This window comes from Onychomys torridus, chromosome 17 (genome assembly GCF_903995425.1).
Source record: "Onychomys torridus chromosome 17, mOncTor1.1, whole genome shotgun sequence".
Taxonomy (NCBI): domain Eukaryota; kingdom Metazoa; phylum Chordata; class Mammalia; order Rodentia; family Cricetidae; genus Onychomys; species Onychomys torridus.
Window position 1 is genome coordinate 52,872,299 of NC_050459.1, and position 21,613 is coordinate 52,893,911.

At 41.2% G+C, this 21,613-nt stretch overlaps 1 pseudogene; it reads left to right on the forward strand.

Annotated features, from left to right (window-relative positions):
• The first annotated feature begins 4,978 nt into the window (after positions 1–4,978).
• Positions 4,979–6,163, forward strand: LOC118597765 (annotated as a pseudogene).
• Positions 6,164–21,613: the final 15,450 nt, after the last annotated feature.

Genomic DNA, 21,613 nt, shown 5'->3' on the forward strand with positions numbered 1-21,613 from the left:
CATGCCTGGTCAGGAACTGCAGGCCCTCTGGCAATAGCCACAGAATGAAGATGAAATCTATCTCTCAAGCTGCTGACATCATGAGGACAACCTCATAAGAAATCTCCACCCAGAACACTGGGCTAAGCCTCTTCCAGCTTCTCACTCTTAGAATCTGCCACATGATAAGTGCTTGTTATTTTTAGCACTCAAGCTTTGCCTTCCCTTGTTATGCACAGGTAATCTGTGCAATTGCATGAAAAGCAGACATAGATGATGGGATAGTGGTCAATCACTGAAAAGTTATGAATGGGCTGGCAAGATGGCTCAACACTAAAGGTGCTGAGACTGAGTTAGATTCCCAGGACTCCCATGGTAGAGTGAGGACTGACTCCAGCAGCCTGTCTGCTGACTGTGCAGGTCATGGGACACACATGCACATCTATAGATAGATAGGTGATTGATTGATTGATAAATAGATAGATAGATGATAGATAGATAAATAAGCAAATAAATAAATATTTTTAAAGTTATAAATAACTTTCACTTTTTACCATATTTTCTGTATTATTTCCTAGTTATCCATATTAATTACATATCATTTCTTTTAAAACAGAAAAAAGGAGTTGTTTGCACATCTGTTTCAACATAAAATGTTATTTCTAATGGATTTCCTTTCATTTAATGTCATATAGAAATTACTACTCCAGGGGATTCTGTCTCATAGAGGTACATCCCACATCATTTAGAAACTAAAATAATTTTACATTTTGATATAACTTGTTTCCAGAAAAAATTAAGAATGCTACAAATAATTTCTGTATACCAACATTCTTTAACTATAAACATCTTACAATGTGAGTGTGTGTGTGTGTGTGTGTGTGTGTGTGTGTGTGGCGCATGCTTATGTGAAACTGTTGTGAAAATATGTGCAGAAGTTGGTGTCAACCTCAGGTTGCCACACAATGTGTTTATTGCAGATCAGACCCGCCTAGGCTTGGAACTCATCATTCCACCAAGCCAGCTATCCCGTGAATCCTAGGAATTCTAGTTGTCTCTGCCTCCCCAGTACTGGGATCACAAGCACACGCCACTAATCTCCCCATTTTTTTGTGGGTCCTGGAGATTGAACTCAGGTCCTCAGGACTACACAGCAAGCTCTTTACTGACCAAACCATCTCTAGGCCCCGCATATAATTTGCCATTCTGGATTGATAGTCTCTTTGACATAATTTTGTGTTATTTATATAATTATTTTGTTCATTTTGAATTTTCTGCTAGAATATAATTCCTATGACTTTTCAGGTTGCCCTTATATCCTACAAATGAAAACGGACTCATTAGCAAATGCTCAGAATTTTGCTCCTGTGCCTATCACGTGCCAATAAAACAAATCTCAAAATGTTAGAACAGCTTATAAATCCAGCTCCAATTCTTTAAATGATCAATGGTATAATAAAGCAAAAACCAATGTGACAAATCCAGGCTTCTAAACATAACGACATGCAAAGAAAATGGCCTTAAAATTAGGGTTAGATTTCAAGGACAGTGCCCATCACCAAAGCCTGGTGACATTGGCCAAACCAAATCATATTTAGCTCAATCTCTAAAAAACAGACCCATTTACAGTGGTAATCTTGTTATCGATTGAATCATATCTACAAGACACAATCAAAACAACATTCAATATTCTTTGCCTGTGACTAGGCAGTAAACAGAAATAAGAACCAGATAATGTTGCAGATAACAGAAGAGTTCTACCCAACACTGCAGGGATTTTTGTGAACTTTTGTTCAATCTCTAACCAACTCAATTCTTTCGTATGCTAGAATTCTACTAACTTCATTCTGTGTGCATGCGTTTGCCCCTTTCTCTCTCTCTCTCTCTCTCTCTCTCTCTCTCTCTCTCTCTCTCTCTCTCTCTCTCTCTGTGTGTGTGTGTGTGTTCTCACTAAGAGTCTTGAGGTATACAAGAACAATCAATGGCAATGTTGGGAAGTTTATAAAATCAAATAAAGAATTGATCATATGGAAATCTTTTGGAAAATTCTAGAAAGAGTAAATTAATTTTTTTTTAATATTTGTCCATCATTCGTTCAGCTCCTCCTATGTGCTGGTTATTAGCAGAAGACCCAGAGCTATGTCAGTCGGATGGTGAAGACGTCTGCACTCACGGACTATGTGTTCTGGTAAGAGGAGGAAGATAATCCCCGTGAACAAATTTAGATGATTGCTTTAGAAACTGAAACAGACGAGGGAATGAGCTAAATATATAACAATGGTTAGTGGTGTTTTAGGTGGAGTGGTTAGAGAAGGATGTGATGAATGGGAATTGTGGCCTCATCATGGGAAGGAGAGAGACTTTCACACTCAAAAAAATAAATAAATAAAAAATAAAAGCTAGTGTAAAGACTCTAAGACAAAAACAAGCCTGGCATATTGAAGGAAACATTAATGAAAAGCATGTACATGTCCTGTCAAATCTGCACAAAAAGGGTTAACTTAAAGGAGAAGTAAAAAGTTTTAAGCCTCCTGTATTCATCCCTTTTCTCAGTACTAGTGTGTGCCACTAGAAACAACTTACCATAAGGGACAACTGAGTTAGCTCAGGTATCAGAAGGTCTCCGTCCACCATGGCAGAAAGGCATGCTGGCTGGAGCAGCTCAATTTTTGTGAGTAGGACCTGAAGGCAGAGGCCCTTTTCTCACAGCCATGCATCAGAAAACAGAGCTGACAATATCCACTGGGGCCAGAAGTGGGTGTTACCTGGGAAAGCTGTCCCACTGACCTACTTCTGTCAGCCAGGACCAAAAGAATGCCTGCTTTGCATGAGCAAAGTCCTCAGCCACAGATGGGAAATCTTCATCAGTCCCCCCACAGGGCTCAGGGACGTCACAGAAGAGGGGACATAAGGACTGTGAGAGCCGGGGGTCTAGGATTACTGGAGCAAAACAGTGTCTTCTGAACATGACAGGACCACTGCACTCATCAACTCAGAGTAGCTGTGGTTGCCTGCAGAAGACATGCACAGGATCAAGCCAGTCAGCGTTCTCCTGCAGAGGAAAGAGGGGCACATGAGTCACCCCTAACTGCGGGATTAATGACAGCTGCTGGCTTCTAGCTCAGGGAGAGTCAGTTTTCTTTGAGGCTGTGGCCTCTGGTAGGTAATGCTTCTGTGGATATCCTCAAACCTGAATGAATAGGCGGCAAAAAATGGACTTGGTGGTTATTAAAAAAAAGAAAAGAAAAAAAAAAAAAAAGATGACACGAAGTTGGGAGGATCAGGGAGGAGGTTAGATCTGAAAAGAGTTGGTGAAACAGAGGCAAATGTGACCACAGTGCATTATATAAAATTCTCAAAGAAATCATAAAATATGATATTGAAAAAGGGAAGGTCCGCTTCAGCATTACAGAATCCAGAAAGTCTATCATCTCTACACTTCTTATTAATTAATAAAACTATTCCAGGAAGTGTCTGAGGACATAAAAAATTAATCAGAATAACAGCCTCAGGAAAAGAGGAAGATGTGGTAAAACAAAGAGCAAGGACCTGGGAAACCAAATGATTCAGGACAAGTGAAGGCATTCTTGTCATGTTTAAGCGATTGCTAAGGAGAGACCCTGACTGGAAGAGAGCACAGCTAAATAACGTTTCTTCAGACCAGGAGTAGAAATTCCAATCAATATAACTAAGCCTGGATATTGGAGAAACAGAAAGTGAAGACGGACGTTCAAACCTCTCATCTTTGCCATGATAAGGGGGCCTCAGACAGGGCTTACCTTTTATTTTGCTCAAAAATATATGCAGACATGCTTTGTTGATACCCATAGGAATCCTGCCCCTTTCTGAGGAAAAACAGAGGAGGAGTGGATGGGGAGGCAGAGGGGAGGCGGGGGGAGGGAACGGGAAGAGAGAAGGGAGGGGAAACTGTGGTTGGGATGTAAAACAAATGAAAAAATGTAATTAATAAAATAAAGAGGGGCTGGAGAGATGGCTCAGAGGTTAAGAGCACTGCTTGCTCTTCCAAAGGTCCTGAGTTCAATTCCCAGCAACCTCATGGTGGCTCACAACCATCTGTCATGAGATCTGGTGCCCTCTTCTGGCCTGCAGGCATACGTGCAGACAGAACACTGTATATGTAATTTAAAAAGAAACAAAAAGTATGTTTATTAGGGGTTGGGGATTTAGCTCAATGGTAGAGTGCTTGCCTAGCAAGCGCAAGGCCCTGGGTTCAGTCCTCAGCTCCGGGGGGGGGGGGGGGAGAAAACAAAAATGTGTGCTGAGATGACTGTTTATGCATGCACCTGTCCACTAGTAAAATAAATGTAGCTTATTATAGTTATACATAATTTCTAAGCACCTGGAGAAGAAGAAAATCCATGCAGAAAATATAGATTATGACTCAACCTATATGACCTTCTGAGACAGGTGAAACTAAAAAAGACTATATAGGGGTTGGGGATTTAACTCAGTGGTAGGGTGCTTACCTAGCAAGCACAAGGCCCTGGGTTTAGTCCTCAGCTCTGGGGAAAAAAAAAGATGAAAAAAAAAGACTATACAAAGATCGTAACAAAAATTTAAAAACCTGCCCATGGTTTCTGCCCATGCTGGGAGGGTGCAGAGGGCAGCTGAGCATGCAGAACACTCAGAGTTCTAAGTCTATAAAACATTGCTGTGGCGGGGATCCATGGCATTGTTTTATCAGAACTCAGAGAACTGTGCAGCACAGAATGAACGCTTAGGAGACCCTGGGCCTTAGATACGAATGACGGGTCAACACTCACTCATCCGTAAGAATGTCAACAAAGCACGGACACAAGATGCCAGAACTGCAAGAGCGCAGAGGTGGCTGAGAGTTCAAGAGCATCTAGGGGTGCTTCTTGTTCCCTTTCTTTCTTGTAAATATAAATGTACTTTAAGAGGCAAATCTATCAATTAAAAAATAAAACATTTCTGGATTCCCCGGCTGTCATCCTTCAGGAAAGAAATAACTGGCCCAATGTCTGACCATGTTGGCATGTCAGCCTTCCACCCTAAGCCTAGGTGAGGAATCTTTCTCAACTAGGGAGTACAGTTGAATTGAACAGACGTCCCACCCCATTGATACTTTCGTTCTGGTGTTGAGATCATGCACATGGCATGTATTTACTCTAAAGAAGGCAACACTGAACACACCTGTATTCTCTACAACAAGTACATCATAGTGTTCATTGAAAAACTTCCAGAACAAAGAGACAACCAAATCAGCTATCATTCCTGAGAAGAAAGATGTGGTCAAGAAAGTAAACAACACTGCTTTCCCGAAAGCAGGAGAACTTAAGACTGAACTTTTGAAAAGACATACCAAAGACCACAAGCAGTATAAAGAACAAAAGGGGGGGGGAGAGGAACTTGCTGGGATACCACCACCAGCAAAAGTTGGAAAAAGAAAGAGCATTGCCCAGTAGCAGTAGCTAGAGCAGGAGCAACTCCATGCCTGTGAGGAGATGATCCAGAAGTAGGAACTTGAAAAAGACCAGTTAAAAATTGTCCAAGCGTTTGAGAAGGCAACCCTGGCCTGTGTGGGCTTCTGCAGCCTGACCTGGAAAAGCCTTGTGTAGATATGGTCCCCACTTCTCCCTTCTCATCCACACAGACTTCAGACTGTGGCAGGAGCATGCAGCCAGCTCAGCTGCCTGTGGTGGACAGGTCCCTGAAACCGACCATTAAGTGTCATAGAAAATGTCCCACAATCTCCAGCTTGCTCGTGACAATACCCCTAAAAGCATTGAAATGTGGGGAGTCCTCTGTGGAAAACTGATGAGAAATGCATTCACAATCACATATGTTCTCCCCCACAGACAAAATAGTGGGCCAGATTATTGTCACACGGAATGAAAAAAATTTTCCTCAGGTAGGATGACCTTCGACTCCTCATTCTTGGCTGCATCCATGCCCACCCAACCCAAATGGCCTTTTCGTCCAGTGTACTCACTTACTGTTCCTATCAAATGATGTTACCAGAATCCTTAGCAATTGTCTGTCCTACCAAGCTCCAGGATACTGGATAACTGAATTCTTGAAGTTAACTGACTATGGCCTTCAGGAGATGCCATCCTGCTGGCAGAGAGGCTTTCATCTCTGCAACTGCGACCACATCTGTCCTGCGGCCACAACAACTTCACTGTCAAAGGCAGAAGTGTGACCATCACAGACCAGGGAGATGGCTCACTGGGTAAAGGCACTTGCCACCACGCCCAATAGCCCAAGTTCAATTCCTGGGACCCACATGGTGGAAGGAGAAAACCAGCTTCCACCAATTTGTTCTCTAACATTCACTTGTGCACAGTGGTGTGTGTGTACCTCCCCTCCCCCCCTACTAAATAAATAAACACATAAATGTAATTAAGGTAAAATGAAGCCTAAGCTTAGGAAGAACTAAAAAGAAAGAATTATAAACACAAAACAAAAGGAACAGATAACAGAAGAGAGCATAATACCAACAGTAGCCAGATTAAGTATGACTCATTCAAGTTTACGTTAAAAGATGCAATAAAACCCCACAGTGCTTACAGGAAGACTCTAAATGGGATAATTGAATGCAGGGGAATAGATAAAATATACAAATTAGTGCAGGGAAATGAAGCAGAAGTAGTTATAGTAATATGTTTATGTTTTAAAATTCCAAGAAAGGAGACATTCATGAGCCACTGACAGTTGATGGCCTCCAGGGCAGAGGAGTCAGCTCCCTTGAAGGGTGTGGCCTTTGGTAGGTTGACCAGGCTCTAGGGGACAGTCCCACACCCATAAGTGTATGGGCAGCACAAGCTCAATGCTGTAAGTTCTCTCCACCTTTGGCTCCTAACTCCATATGCTCAAATATTAGCATATAACTTAGAAACCATAGAAACCAAGAAAGTAAAAGGGGACCAAGGGGTAGAGGTGGGGGGCAACAGAGAGGGGAATCGCAGGATCAAAGAAATTGGAAAGTGTAAATGAGAAAAACAGGAGATGTTAGCTGAGAAAGAGGGAGGATAGCAACACAGGAGGGAAGGGAGGGGAAAAATAATAGTAAAAATGCTTGAAAAAGTCAGAAAGAACCATACTACTATCTATTTACCTAAAATACATATGAAATATGTACATTTACACACACACACACACACACACACATGAGAGAGAGACAGACAGACAGACAGACAGAGAGACACAGAGAGAGAGAGATGGATGATAGATAGATACATAGATATTAATGATAGATAGATAGATAGATAGATAGATAGATAGATAGATAGATAGATAGATAGATAGACAGAAAACTTAAAAATTCCCACCTGGGCTGTTAAGGCCACTCCTCAAGAGACATAGACTATTTCACAAAAACCTTAGTACCAGCATGGGAAACCTCCTTACAAGCTCCCCGAAACACTATAGGTTATTGCTGTTGCTCTTGGCTGCCTCTCAGAGGATGAAGTTAAGTCCCTGTTGCTAAAGACATCATGAACTTCAGACACAGGACCCAAAGGATCCTAGCCAGCTCGGACCTGAAGGCCTCCACCCTGAGGACCAGCTTTCATAGTAGCAGAAAGTGCCATGCAAGCTTCTAACTGAGGGAAGAAAATATAGTCCTACCCAGCCATGACACCCATGAACTACAAGAACAACCAACATGGCTTGATAACCCTAAGGGTGCAGTAGTGGCACTTATATCCTGCTGATAACCAAAAGCTGTCAAATTGAGCTTAAAGTCCACTCAACCAAGCCTGGTTCTGGAGCCTTAGCCAACTACCTGGGGCTAGTGAGATCAATGGATCTTACCACTTTACTAAACCAGTATGAGTCCTAACTGCATTCTGAATATTTGCTCATACATCCACAAATAATTGTAGCTCTAACCCCTCAACAACAACAAGAAAAATTATCTTCACAACAGATGGAGACCATTGCAGACCAAGATGCAGAGAACAAATGATTGTGTGGTACCCTGCCCTACCTGGTGCTGATACAGCATAGTTCCTGTTGTAAGGCTCGGGGAACATTGAGGAGATGGGGAAGAAAGATTTTAAGAGCCAGAGGGATGGAATTTCTGCTGTAAGGTTTCATCTCCTAGAAATCCCAGGGAAGCACACCCATGATGTTCCAACAACATGGCTGCCTAAACAAGACCTGAACAAGGAGGACCCAACAGACATGCCAACATGGAAGGAGGAAGTATCATGGGGTTCCAACCTTAGACAAAGAACTACAGGCAACCAAGGAATGCTGAAAATTGGAGAAAATAGTGTTTCCCAGGGAAGAGCACCCCAGTTCGTTATCCAATACCTAATAGCCAGCCTTGAAATGATATATATGCAAGTAACATTATACAGAATGAGCAGATTGTATTTATAGATTTAGGTGTGTGTGTGTGTGTGTGTGTGTGTGTGTGTGTGTGTGTGTATGTAAAACAATGACTAAATAAAAGGAAACCAGAGGCCATGAACTTGAGAGAGACAGCAAGTGGGGAGGAGAACATGGAAGGGATTGGAATGAGGAAAGGGAAAATAATGTAATTACATATTTTAATTTCAAATTTTAAAAAAAGAGGACATGACATTGGGAGTGGGTGAGGCGGTAGGAATGGATCGACAAGATAGGGTTAGGGATAGGGTGAATGTGATTAAATAAATTTTATGCTTGTATAAAATTCTCAAGGAATCACTAAAACTATTACATTTTAAATCCAATTTTGTTTGTTTAGGGGATGGAGGTTGAAAATAAAGTCTCACTATGTATCTCTGGATGTCCTGAAACTCACAATGTAAACCAGACTGGTCTCAAATTCACAGAAATTGCTTGTTTCTGCCTCCAGATATCTGGGATTAAAGGTGTGCATGACTATGCCTGGATTTTAAATCCAATTTTAAAAGGATAATTTTTGATAAATTTACACTCTGCTAAAGTAACAAAAAAAATTTAAACCTTTTGCACCAAATCACATGGCATTTATTTGGAAAACTGGTTAAAGGCTATCATGTGGTGTATCCATAATCATACTTAGATTTTTTAGCATTCATCACTCAAAGATTAAAAGATTATTCTGAAAAAAAAAACACACAAATGTGGCTGGAGTTTTCCTGGTCCTGCCTGGCCCATGGTCAGGACAAATCTCTCTCACCTGCCATTCCTGCAGCCGCTTGGACCCAAGCAAACACACAGAGACTTATATTACTTATAAACTGCATGGTTGTGGCAGGCTTCTTGCTAACTGTTCTTATATCATAAATTAACCCATTTCTATTAATCTATAAGTTGCCACATGGCTCGTGGCTTACCAGTATCTTAACATGTTGTTTGTCATGGCAGCGGCTGGCAGTGTCTCCTGACTCAGCCTTCCACTTCCCAGAATTCTCCTCTCTCTTTGTCTTGCCTATACTTCCTGACTGGCTACTGGTCAATCAGTACTTTATTTATTAACCAATCAAAACAACACATTCACAGCCAGAGAAAATCCCACAGCACTTCCCATTTTCTTTTTTTCAAAAAGGAAGGTTTTAACTTTCACATAGTAAAATTACATATAACAAAACAATTATCAAGCAAGAATTATAATTATAATATCTAGTCTATTTGTATTTGGCAAAATTAAAGAATATATCCTATCTATCCTGTATTTGTGAGTCTATGGTTATCTTTTATCATAACTAAGGAAAATTGTAACTATCTAGTCTTCAACTATATCAAAGACCTCAGAAAGATATAATATTACCTGAGAACCACGAGAAGGACACAAGCAACTTTCGGGAGTCTTGTAAGAGTAGACAGAGACAGCTGGCAGCCTGGACAGTCACCCAAAGTTCCTCTGTAAAGTTGGGGCATCTGTCTTCAGCCCAAAGGTCTAGAGTCTCTCAGTCACTTCTCTCTATGTCCTGCGGAATGTCTGGCAGTTTCCTCTGCAAAGCAGGAACCTGAAGGACCATTTTGCCAAGCAAAGTTCAGTGGTTACGTTCCTATGGGTCCTGCATGTCCAGTCGAAAAAGTTTTTCAAGCAGTTCAGGTAAGAACAGTTTCTTGCCCAAATGGCTATTTTTGCCAAGGTGAAGATAAACTCCATATAGAATGTCTTCGATGACCATCCTCCTCTCTGAAGTAAATTGGTGCTGCAAGGAGCAGACATGCCTCACTGTCCAGAAAGTCTAAATTTTTAAAACATTTTAAATGCCATATTTGAAGTGTTTGAAGATTACCTACCTAATTGAATTAAACTAAACTAACATGACTTTAAGTTTGATTATCATAGAAGACCAATTATTAATCTGTATTTCTTCATTATCCATTACAATCTAAATGAGTTACATAAACAGAATACCTTAAACAAGAGTAGAAATAAATATATATAGTAGAACAAAATCAACTCTAAATTTGTATCAATAAACTAAAATCTATACCAATATAAAATATTTTAAACAAGTCACTCTTTAAAAGTAGGTTCAACAATCTATACTTTTATCCTATATATCTATATCATATTCCCCTTTTCTTCTTTTAGAAAGAGATTATATTTATAATCAACCTGCTTTAAATAAAAATATTGGTTTTTCTCTGTCCCACACCAGAGGGCTCTTCTGAGATGGGAATAAAGAATCTCTCAACCTTTTCTTTTAGCAAATACACTTGGGTTTAGAGAAGGATTAAGCCAGTTCCATCTCCAAAGCCAGCTTGGTATATTTGGGAATTTGGGCATAGACTCTCACTACTTCCTGCTGGATAAAGCACTGTATTCTTATGGGGACATAAAGAAAATTTTAGGATTATGGGATAGTCTGTGAGGCTGCATTGTCTCACCTGCCAGTTGCCTTGAAACCATTCTGGATGCTGGATCATCTGGGCCATGGTGTCATCAGAGACCTTTCAGGGACTCTTGGCTGGTCAAACCTGATATGTTTTAATCTGAAACAAATCCATAGCCTCTGGCTTTCTGTGGAAACAAAAGCAGAGCCTCCTTTCCAAAGCAACATATCTGTAGATCCAAATTTTGGAGTCAAGGTACCTTTAAAATATACATATTGGTTTAATTCAACTGCTTTTACTGTCTCTCTGCAGTTAAAAATATCAAAGACAACACAGTCCAGATTCTCTGTGTAATATCCATCTTTACGTGGCTTATTTTTTAATATTACCTTTACTGTCTTTTTAAAGACTTTATTTTTTAAAACTTTCTATTTCTTTATATAACTGTCTATGTTCCTTTTCCTCTTTCTTCTAAGCCTACATACATTTTTACACACATTGTAAACTATTTCATCTGAATCTGCCTTATTTTTAATCTGTTGCTTTAAACTGCAGTGGCTAGTACTGAAGCAGAAGCCTTGGCTGCTGGCTCTGCCCATCTCAGCCTTTCAACATGGTGAAGATAATTCACCACCAGCTCTGGGAGCCATGCTGTCTGCTGACTCTGGGAGGCAGTGGGTCTATGATTCTATCCAAGCAGCGTGTAGCCCAGAAACCTTTTTTTTTTTTACTAGTAAAAGCTAAATCTGTCATGCAGTGCTCTGTGTGGCTTGGAGATGCCTCATTCCCACAAAGCGTGCACGCCATGAACCTGCCATAGAGTAGTTTAAGCTGAGGCTAACTTGAGACAGACAACTAGGAAGCTGTTTTTAGCTCCGTTTTAGAATCTTTTTTCCTCAGGTTTTAGGTGGAAAATTTTGCCCCACATTCTGGCGCAATTTGTAGCTGGAGTTTTCTCCAGTCCACCTGGCTCCTGCAGCCACTCTGACCCCAGTGCCTGGCTATCTTAGTCAGTAGAGCATGAGACTCTTGATCTCAGGGTCATGGGTTCGAGCCCCACATTGGGCGCCATTTGTAGCTGAAGTTTTCCTGGTCCTGCCTGGCCCATGGTCAGGACAAATCTCTCTCACCTGCCAGTCCTGCAGCCACTTGGACCCAAGCAAACACACAGAGACTTATATTACTTATAAACTGTATTCCATGGCAGGCTTCTTGCTATCTAGTTCTTATGTCATATATTAACCCATTTCTATTAATCTATAAGTTGCCACATGGCTCGTGGCTTACCAGTATCTTAACATGTTGCTTGTCATGGTGGCAGTTGGCAGTGTCTCCTGACTCAGCCTTCCACTTCCCAGAATTCTCCTCTCTCTTTGTCTTGCCTATACTTCCTGCCTGGTTACTGGCCAATCAGCACTTTGTTTATTAACCAATCAGAGCAACACATTCACAGCATAGAGAACATCCACAGCACACAAATGATGGCACCAAAAAGATGAGACTGCAGAGTCTTACTGATCAAGAGATGTCCAGAGCAGCATGGCTCCCATGCTCTCAGCTCAGATTGTGCATTCTCTTCCTCTAACTCTTCCCCATCTTCTTAACTACTTCTTAGCTACATTTTTAAGAAGAGGATTTTGTACTCAATACAGATATATTTATTTGCCTCCAGGAATAGAATAGGTCCAAATGCCCACATCTGAAGCTCCCAGGAACAAAATTCATTCTCTGTCTTTTGGTGATTTCCTGGAAGTTCTGACAAAGGAAGGCAGTACAACAAGAAATGATCAGTGGTGGATATACAAATTCTTAGGGTCAACTTCCAGCACTACAATTAATTACAGAAATTAGACATAATTTGGTGATAGAAAGAGGAAAGGGGTAATTAATCTACCCAGCAACAAAACATACTGTAAAGCACAGTGATTTCAAGTATGCATTTAGCAGAGGAAAAGATAAATATATCAAAGAAACAAAACAAAGTTCAGAAAGGGACAGATATGAATTTAGTGTATGGTAGAGCATTCAACAAGCAAAGGTTAAGACGGCACACCTGCTGGTTCTTGTTGAGTAACATATCACCCCCAAATCAGCAGATTGAAATAAGAGCCATTTACTTGACTTTATGCTTTTATGATAAGGCAACCATGCTGGGATACACTGGGGATACTTGGGGTCTAGGCCAGGTCTCTATGATCTTGCCTGCATTCTTCTCTCTGCCCAACCCCTCAGTGGGTAGCTAGCTGCCTTGTGTCTTATGGTATCACTTTTGTGGCTCTTGATGGTTTATGAGTAAGTTGGACACTAGGTGTGGTAGTCTGAAAGAAAATGGTCCACAAAGGGAATGTCATTATTAGAAGATATGATTTTGTTGGAGTGGGTGTGGCCTTGTTGGAAGAACTGTGTCACTGTAGGGGTAGGTTTGAGGTCTCCTATGCTCAAATGATTCAGTCCATTTCCTGTTGCCTCATGATCAAGATGTGGCCAGAACCATATCTGCCTGCATGTCGCATGTTCTCTGCCATGACGATAATGGACTAAACCTCTGAAACTGTAAACTGCCACCTCAATTAAATATTTGCCTTTATAAGAGTTACCATAGTCATGGTGTCTCTTCACAGCAAAGGAAATCCTAACTAAGACACCAGGACTCCAGTTTCTTATCACTGAGCAAGCTACCTGGATTTGTTTATCTAGTAACAGAGCTCTAAGCACAAGGGCACAAAAGCAAGCTTCAATACATAAGGGTCTCTTGGAATGGGTTTCTTGGGTTCCCATCGACCCAAGAAAATCATATGCCAAAGCCCAGAGTCATGCTATAGTTGAGAAGTGAGGTGAAAATGGCTGATCAACACTATAGCAGGACTGAATCAACAACAAGCATAGTGAAAACTTTAACTATGATATCTAGATGTTGGGCCTTAGGAAGTGATTAGGAATTGATGAGATCATTAAGTAAAACCTTCACAAATACTAATGGTTTTATATGGACATGGAGAGAGGCCAAACAAATGCATAGACATTTGTGTACTCCTTAATTGTTACCTGTGATGCTCTGAGGCATCTTGGGTCCTGCCAATAAGGTCATCAACAGATACAATTCTTTGACCTTCGTACCTAAAAAACTACAAGCCAAAATAAACCCCCTTGTTTTGTAATTTACACCATGGCATTGTGTTATTAGCAACAGAAATGAACTAATATAGTCAGGGAGTAATCCCCAAAGGGCAGATTCAAAAAAGAGTAAGCAAATTGGGGCCATTGCTACAACCAATCCAACACAATGAATTATTCAATAAACAATGCTGGGAAAACTGAACTGCTTAGAGGAGAAAAGTAGGCTAGATACCTATGTAGTGATATATTGTGTCCCCCAATATACTGTACATTCTAATAAACTTATCTGGGGTCAGAGGACAGAACAGCCACTAGATAGACATAGAGGCCAGAAATGGTGACACACACCTTTAATCCTAGCATTCAGGAGGCAGAGATCGATCCAGATCTCTGTGAGTTCAAAGCCACACTGGAAACAGCCAGGCATGATGACACACACCTTTAATCCCAGGAAGTGATGGCAGGAAGCAGAAAGGTATATAAGGCATGAGGACCAGAAACTAGAGCTGGTTAAGCTTTTAGGCTTTTGAGCAGCACTTCAGCCTCATTTGGATGAGGTCTCAGAGGCTTCAAGTCTGAGGAAACAGGATCAGCTGAAGAGCTGGCAAGGTGAGGAAGGTGTGGCTTGTTTTGTCTCTCTGATCCTTTAGCTTTCACCTGAATACCTGGCTCTGGGTTTGTTTTTATTAATAAGACATTCTAACAATTCGTGCTACATACCTATATTACAACACAATAAATTACAGCATTAAAAATTAAAGGTAAAATGACAGTATTTCGATAACAAAGGTAAGAATAATGTGGAGGAATTGTTTGCAATATATGTGGGAATCGATTATAGGTCACACTGTTTCAAGAGATACTTGAAATAAATTCAGAAGGGATAAAGCAGGGGAGAAAAATGGAAATAGATCATTCACCAAAGAAACAAACATCTCTATATTCTATAAATCTCTGTGGCATCTTTGCCTGAAAGTCCCATCAACTCTGAACTGTATTGCCACTTCAGAGTTACATGGAGGAGCTAAAAAAATAAAATTTATAATCCCTCCAAACCATTTCAGTCACCTGTCTGTTTGAAAAATGGAAGGGCCCATTGGAACACTGGTAAATCATATCTTCCCTCTTTTCAGGATGAGAGATTGTGCCAAAGTGACATGGCAAGGGTATTTCAAAAGAAGCTAAGCATCTAACTGCCCAGGCAAAGGCCAGCCTTGACAAAATAGGTAACTCAGGGATTTGGAAGCCATCATCAAGAAAGAAAGAAAGACTTCCTAAGTCAGATTAACAAAAGTCTAAATTTAAGGACATTGCTAAACAGGAAAGATGCCGAGATAAGGAAGGTAGCAATCAGCAAGTGTCTTAATAACTGGGATAAGTGGCTGTTTTGTTTGAAGATGCAAATGAATCCTACAATCCTCCCTGTCATCTATCACAGGCGAGGATTGTTCATTTTCAGTCTATGTGACATATCTGGGGAGTTTTCTTACCTACAACACTTACACACACACACACACACACATACACACACACACACACACACACACACACGCACAAATATGTGCCAGAAAAAGAACAGCTTGTGAAACGTATGTCTACATCTGCTTCCTCTTCTGAAAAACAGACCAAATACGATTTATTTCATCCAGTGTTTTGGGTGTTAAATAAGACAGTATCCATACAGGTTGTGGGATGTTGTGGTATTTTAACTGTTTCCCTTTCTCTTCCCTTCTGGTTAGTTTTCTTGTCACTGTGACAAATACCTAACAGAGACAACTTCAAGTCCAAAGGTTTACTTTGGATCCAGGTTTCAGATGTTCCCATGTGTGCTCAGCTGGTTCCACGGCTTTCAGACCTATGGTAAAGCAGAACCATCGAGGAGGAAGGGCATGGTAGAGAAGGCTGCTCACCTCCTAGTGGCCAGGAAGCAGAGAATGTGCCAGGGAGGAAGGGGCTGAAGACCAATATAACCCTCTTAGTTTCTGGACCCTCTAATAATGCCACAAAATTGCCATCATAATAACGATATGATGCCATAATAATGCCATCAGTGGGGTAATTTATTAATGAGGTCAGAGCCCTCCAGAGCCAAACCTTTGCCTAAAATTCATCAGCTTGAAGCCAAGCCTTTGAGGAGGACACTTCATATCCTATATCCTGATGATGGTTTCTAGGCTCTTACCTGGCTGCTTACATCTTCCTGTCCTTCCCCATCACTCCAAACTTGTCCTCAATGGGAAGTTACTTTTTCTTCCTACTTAGTGCACACACAAGTTCCTTATTCACTAGAGGGTAGGGAAGACTTTTGGTGGCCCTGTGTGCTCTGGGGTTTTGCTTTGAATTCCTCATTTTCCCCCAGTATTTACTGACATTTACCAACTATTTGTGAGCTCACATTCCCATTTCTTCATTGACTGATTTCATGCTAGGCACCAAAAACACTGGGCTGTTTCAAAGCTGATTTGTTTACTCCCAATAATGTCAACAATCACAAGTACCTTAGCTTGTGAGAGGAAGGAACCAGTTTTCAGTCTGTTCTCTTGAAATGAGATTTATACCATAATGCTCCAAAGCTCTGTCTTGGTTTTCAGTATAATTTTCTATTTCGTTCTCTGAGGAATGCCTCAGTCAAAAACGAGAAACACCAGATGCATGGTTTGGATAGGGCTTGGATGTGTCTCCCCAAACCCAAGAGCACACACGCTGGAAGCTTGGCCTCCAGGGTGGTGCTGAAAGCTGGTGAGAATTTTAAACTTATCCATTGTAACTGCAGGAGTGAAAGCATTAATGCTGGCCCCTCCGGATGGGCCATGTCTCGCAGGAATGGGTTAGTTCTGCCAGGGCATGTGGTTAAAAAAAAAAAAACAATGAGGGAGCCTGGCCCCTTTCTGGTTTTCCTGCTTCCTCTCTCACCCTATCGGAGCTCTTACATACTTGCTTCTCACACACATCTCTGTGTGATGGTATTTCTCACGAGGCTCTCAGCAGAACTCAACACCAGCTGCGTGCTGAATCTTTGTGAACTGAGTATACCTCTTCCTTCCTTCCTTCTTTTTTCCTTCCTTCCTTCCTTCATTTCTGCCTTTTCTTTCCTTTCCTCCCTTCCTTCCTTCTTTCCTTTCTCTCTCTGTCTCTCTCTTCCTTCCTTTCTTCCCTTCCCTTTTCTTCCTTTCTTTCTTTTCTTTCTTTCTTCCCTTCCTTATAAAATATCCAGCTTCAAGTATTCTTAAAGCAACACAAGAGTTGGGGATTTAGCTCAGTGGTAAAGCGCTTGCCTAGCACAAAACAGACTGAGACTCTCACTTTTCCAAATAAATGAATAAATAAATATAGTAAATGAGGGTGTCTGTACATATAGTTAAACTCACGTGTACACAGGCCAGAGTGATAGCTGCATTAATGTCATTGTGGTTAGGTCTGGAGATGAGTATAAAACCTACTGGAATGGTAACAAAGGGAGATGTTTGTGATTCCTTCTACACCTCATGTCGTACTTTACACTGAGAATGTACCTGTCACCTACTTGTTAAACAACTTTGAAATTTCCTTCAGGATTATAGCATGAAATGGATCAATACTGTAGTCTTTGGCTATATATGACTATGTTTTTATTTGATAAATATTCAAATATAACAGTACACATCAAATAAATATGAATACACGTTAGTAAAACCTAACTTTGTAAAAATTCTCAAAGTCAGTAAACGAAGCTTGAGGGATAGTTGAGCAGATCTGACAAGTGATAGAAAGAAAACATTTCATTCAGTTTTATTCAGATTCGGTCTGGAGACTATGGAATTCACCTCCTCCATGTAGTGTGGCCATACCACACAGCCTCGCCCGCAGAATGCTCGAGTTAAGGCAAAGACCGAATCTCAACAAAAAAAAAAAAAAAAAAAATTAAAGATTTAAAGAATTCTAGCCCGTTGTGATGGTGGACGGTAATCATTCTAGCTGCTTGGGAGCCCGGGGAGGCAGAGAGGCTCAACTTTCATGCTTGTGTGGGCTACATAGCTGGTTCAAGGCCAGCCTAGGCAAGTCAGTGAGGCAATGTCTCATTTTTTTTTTTTTTTAATTTTGGGAGTACTTGCCAGGCATTATCAATGCTCTAGCATGAGTATTCATGAAAGAGAGAGAGTGTCGGGGAAGGGGAAGTAGAAAGCAGTGCAACAAGTAACATTACACAGTTCTGAGTTCAAGTTCATGATGCCGTGTTTTCCTTGTAAGCTTCAGTTCACTCCCGTATAAAATACGCTTTTGTAAGACAAACTGAAAATATGAAGTTCGAGTACTGCTAACATGTACATTGTATTCCTTGTAGCATAATCTACTTTCAATCTCATAACATTGCCTTTGGAAGCAAGCTAGAAGTCTGGAGGGCAAAAATAAATAAGATTATCAGACACGAAACCAAGACATGAGCTTGGAACCCAACAAAAGCCAAGGTTCTTTCCAAACAAGCTTGAATATTAACAGCTCAGCATTTGCTCCTGAATCATGAGAAGACATCCTGACATGAGGACTCACACCCCGCAGTGGCCCTGGGTTCTACAAGCCAGAGGTAGGTGGGTTGTTTTGACCTCAGCAGCACTCATCTCTATTCCAGGGAAGTAAGAACTTCAGGTTTCAGATCCACAGCATCTACTGTAGCTGTGAGAACACCAGGTCTCCATAGATTCTCATACAACGGAATGAAATTAATCATTAGAAAGAAGACAAAGAATTTAAGAGGGAAAAAAGTCAAGTTTATGAATGACCTAAAGCATAAAGAAAGGGATCAAGGGCTTTTGATGAGAAAGAGTGTAAGTCGGGCATCGAGAGGAAGAGAAAGGATGATTTCTGGAAAGCAGGGGTAGGTTTCAAGTGCTAAATAATCTAAACAATGGATTCACCTCATCAAGTGCCATCTAAGAGCATTGCCTCAGATGAGCAGATCTGTCCAGTTTGTGATTGATATCACCGTATCCATCTTCCATAGGGCCCTGAACAGTGTCACCCTGTGGGGCTACAGAATATCACACCAAGGGAATGGGCAGAGAATCTGCCCTTGAAACGACAATGGGCTTGGGATACTCACCTCTTCTGAATTGCGGAGGTAGAGCCACGTTGCCAAGGAGACCAGGTGGTATCAAGGACAACCCCTCCCAACCAGCCTGCATAAATGACTCTTGTGACAAGGAGGTGGCTGGCAGCTTTAATAGCTCTGGAGAGGCAATCTGGGCATGGATTACTCCAGTTGAGAGATTTTCGTGGCACATTTCAAAGCAGGCTGGTCCACTTGCACACACACTTAGGTGATTGACCTGTACTGCTGGAGGGAAATGTCCCATGCTTGATTGGTTTCCATGGGGAGGGATCTCCCCCAAGTCTCACTTCATCATCAATTCTCTCTGCCCATGGGGAGCTGGAGGCATTTAACTGATGGGTAGACTTGGAAAGTCTAGCTGTGTACTCCCTCCCTTCTTTCTCTCAGAGGGAGCTTACCCTTCCAGAATATGTCTGCAGGCCTTCCAAACTGCTTGTCCTGCAAGCGCAAAGTTCAACCCTCAGAACCCACGTTAGACAACATCCAGGCACAGAGGCTTAGCCATCACCTCAGCAGCCAGACAATGTACATTTCTTTAAAAATGTATCTAATTGTGAGGCTGTGGGGAGATGAAGGTGCCACTAATTAAAACTATACTCAGCTATCTAAGGATACTTCAATATAATAAATTTATTTTAACTCTAGCCCAAATACTTCATAATTGAGAAGATCTTAACTGGATGTCTTTATGTGGGTTTGAGAGGTCTACAAACCCCCAGGAGTATATGGAAATACTTGCATATAGATGTATTTTTCTATCCCTAAGTAAAGTTAAACATTCATCCAATTGTTCATAGAAATAAAACTCTAAATGAATGGTGATGTTGAATATTTTCAGCACACCTACAATTTTAGACTTTTTTATTTTTACCATTTTGTGTGTGTGTGTGTGTGTGTGTGTGTGTGTGTGTGTGTGTGTTTTGCCTGCAACTGTGTATGTGCCAGATGCCCAAAGAGGTCAGAAAAGGGTGTCAGATCCCCGGGAAATGGAGTTATGGATGAATGTGAGTCACATGGGGGTGCTGGGAATCAAACCAAGGTCCTCTGCAAAAGCAACCACTGAGCCAATTCGCCAGACCATGCCTGCAGTTTTAGATTATTCTCATAGTTTCAAAGTTGTAGATATATGAAATACAAATGTCTGACTCTATTTGTTCCATCTGTGAATGTGAGGCTCAGCTGAATTCTCCACTCGAGAAAACCACTGTCTTATGTTGAAGCTATAACAGCCCCGTTGGCCTTATTCTTTTTAGATACGGCTCTTTGGCCAATTCATAACCATGTTCAAGATAAATTTTTAAAGGAACTTGTCTTAAAATCCTAAGGGTTTGGTAGTTTTTGTGTTGTAAGAAAAGGCCAGCTGGGTGGTGGTGGCTCACACCTTTGATCCTAGCGCTTAGGAGGTAGAGGCAGGCTGATCTCTGTGAGTTTGAGGCTAGCTACAAAGTGAGTTCCAGGACAGCCAGAACTGTTACAAAGAGAAACCCTGTCTCAAAAAAAACCAAAACAGGGTGGGTAGGAGAAGGGCAAATATTTGTTATCTTCATTTCTTGTGGATGACAAGGCTACTGGAAAAATAAATAAGCAAACCCTACTCTTTCCTTGCACAGTGCCAGCCTAGGTGTGGGGCTCTGCGCTTATGGCACTGTTTCCTTCTCCCACTTGGTAGCATTTCTGTGGTCTCTTTGCCTACTAGCTTGCTGCTGTGGATGGTACTGGTTGCTACAACCTCACATAACTTGGCTATAGCTCCTTGGAATGTAGTCTCCATTCTGGCCTTTGCAAAGAGATTCACTTTCCTTAGCAGGAACTCCTTGACACTCACAAAAATCAAGAAATGGCCTGGGTGTCTCTAGAGAGAATTCATCTTGCTGTGACAGCCATGACATTTGTTTATACTAGATAAATAAAACTAATTAAACCTCAGAAGAGAAAGGCAGACATGCCAAGCAAGTGCAAAAAAAAAAAAAAAATCACAAGAAAGAATAGCTATCCTGAGCACATGTGCATCTAAAACATTACTTCAGATTTTTTCAATTTAATAATAATCAGCCAAATTCTAAAAACAAATTGACCCACCCATAGTATCATAAATCTCTCTCAAAAACGACAGCAAAGCAAGCTAAATCACATATAAAAGTTGAAAAATGCTGGGCAGTGGTAGCGCACGCCTTTAATCCCAGCACTCAGGAGGCAGAGCAAGGAGGATCTCTGTGAGTTCGAGGCCAGCCTGGGCTACCAAGTGAGTTCCAGGAAAGGCACAAAGCTACACAGAGAAACCCTGTCTCAAAAAAAAAAAAAAAAAAAAAGTTGAAAAATCACTAAAGTCACAATCATCACCTCCAAAGAATAACCTGAGTTGGCCTCTTGCCCTTCTGAGAAACTTTCCTGAGTCTGGGAAAGCACTGGATTCCACAGAGCCCAGCTCAATGAATTCATACTTTTTTTTTTTTTTCCCAAGCATAGAAAGACAATCTCAGAATCCAGCTTGACCCTACAAAGAAAGATGTGTGTAACCTCTATATGGGCAAAAGGCAAATCTCCAGCTACATACTCAGAGACTCCAGACAGGTAAGTTTCCAGACTCTTTACAGGGCAAGATAAGCAGGTGCGGTTGCCTAGATGCTTTCTATAGCCAAGTTAGGCCCTGGTGGGTCACCTGAGTAGAGTAGAGACTTCCAG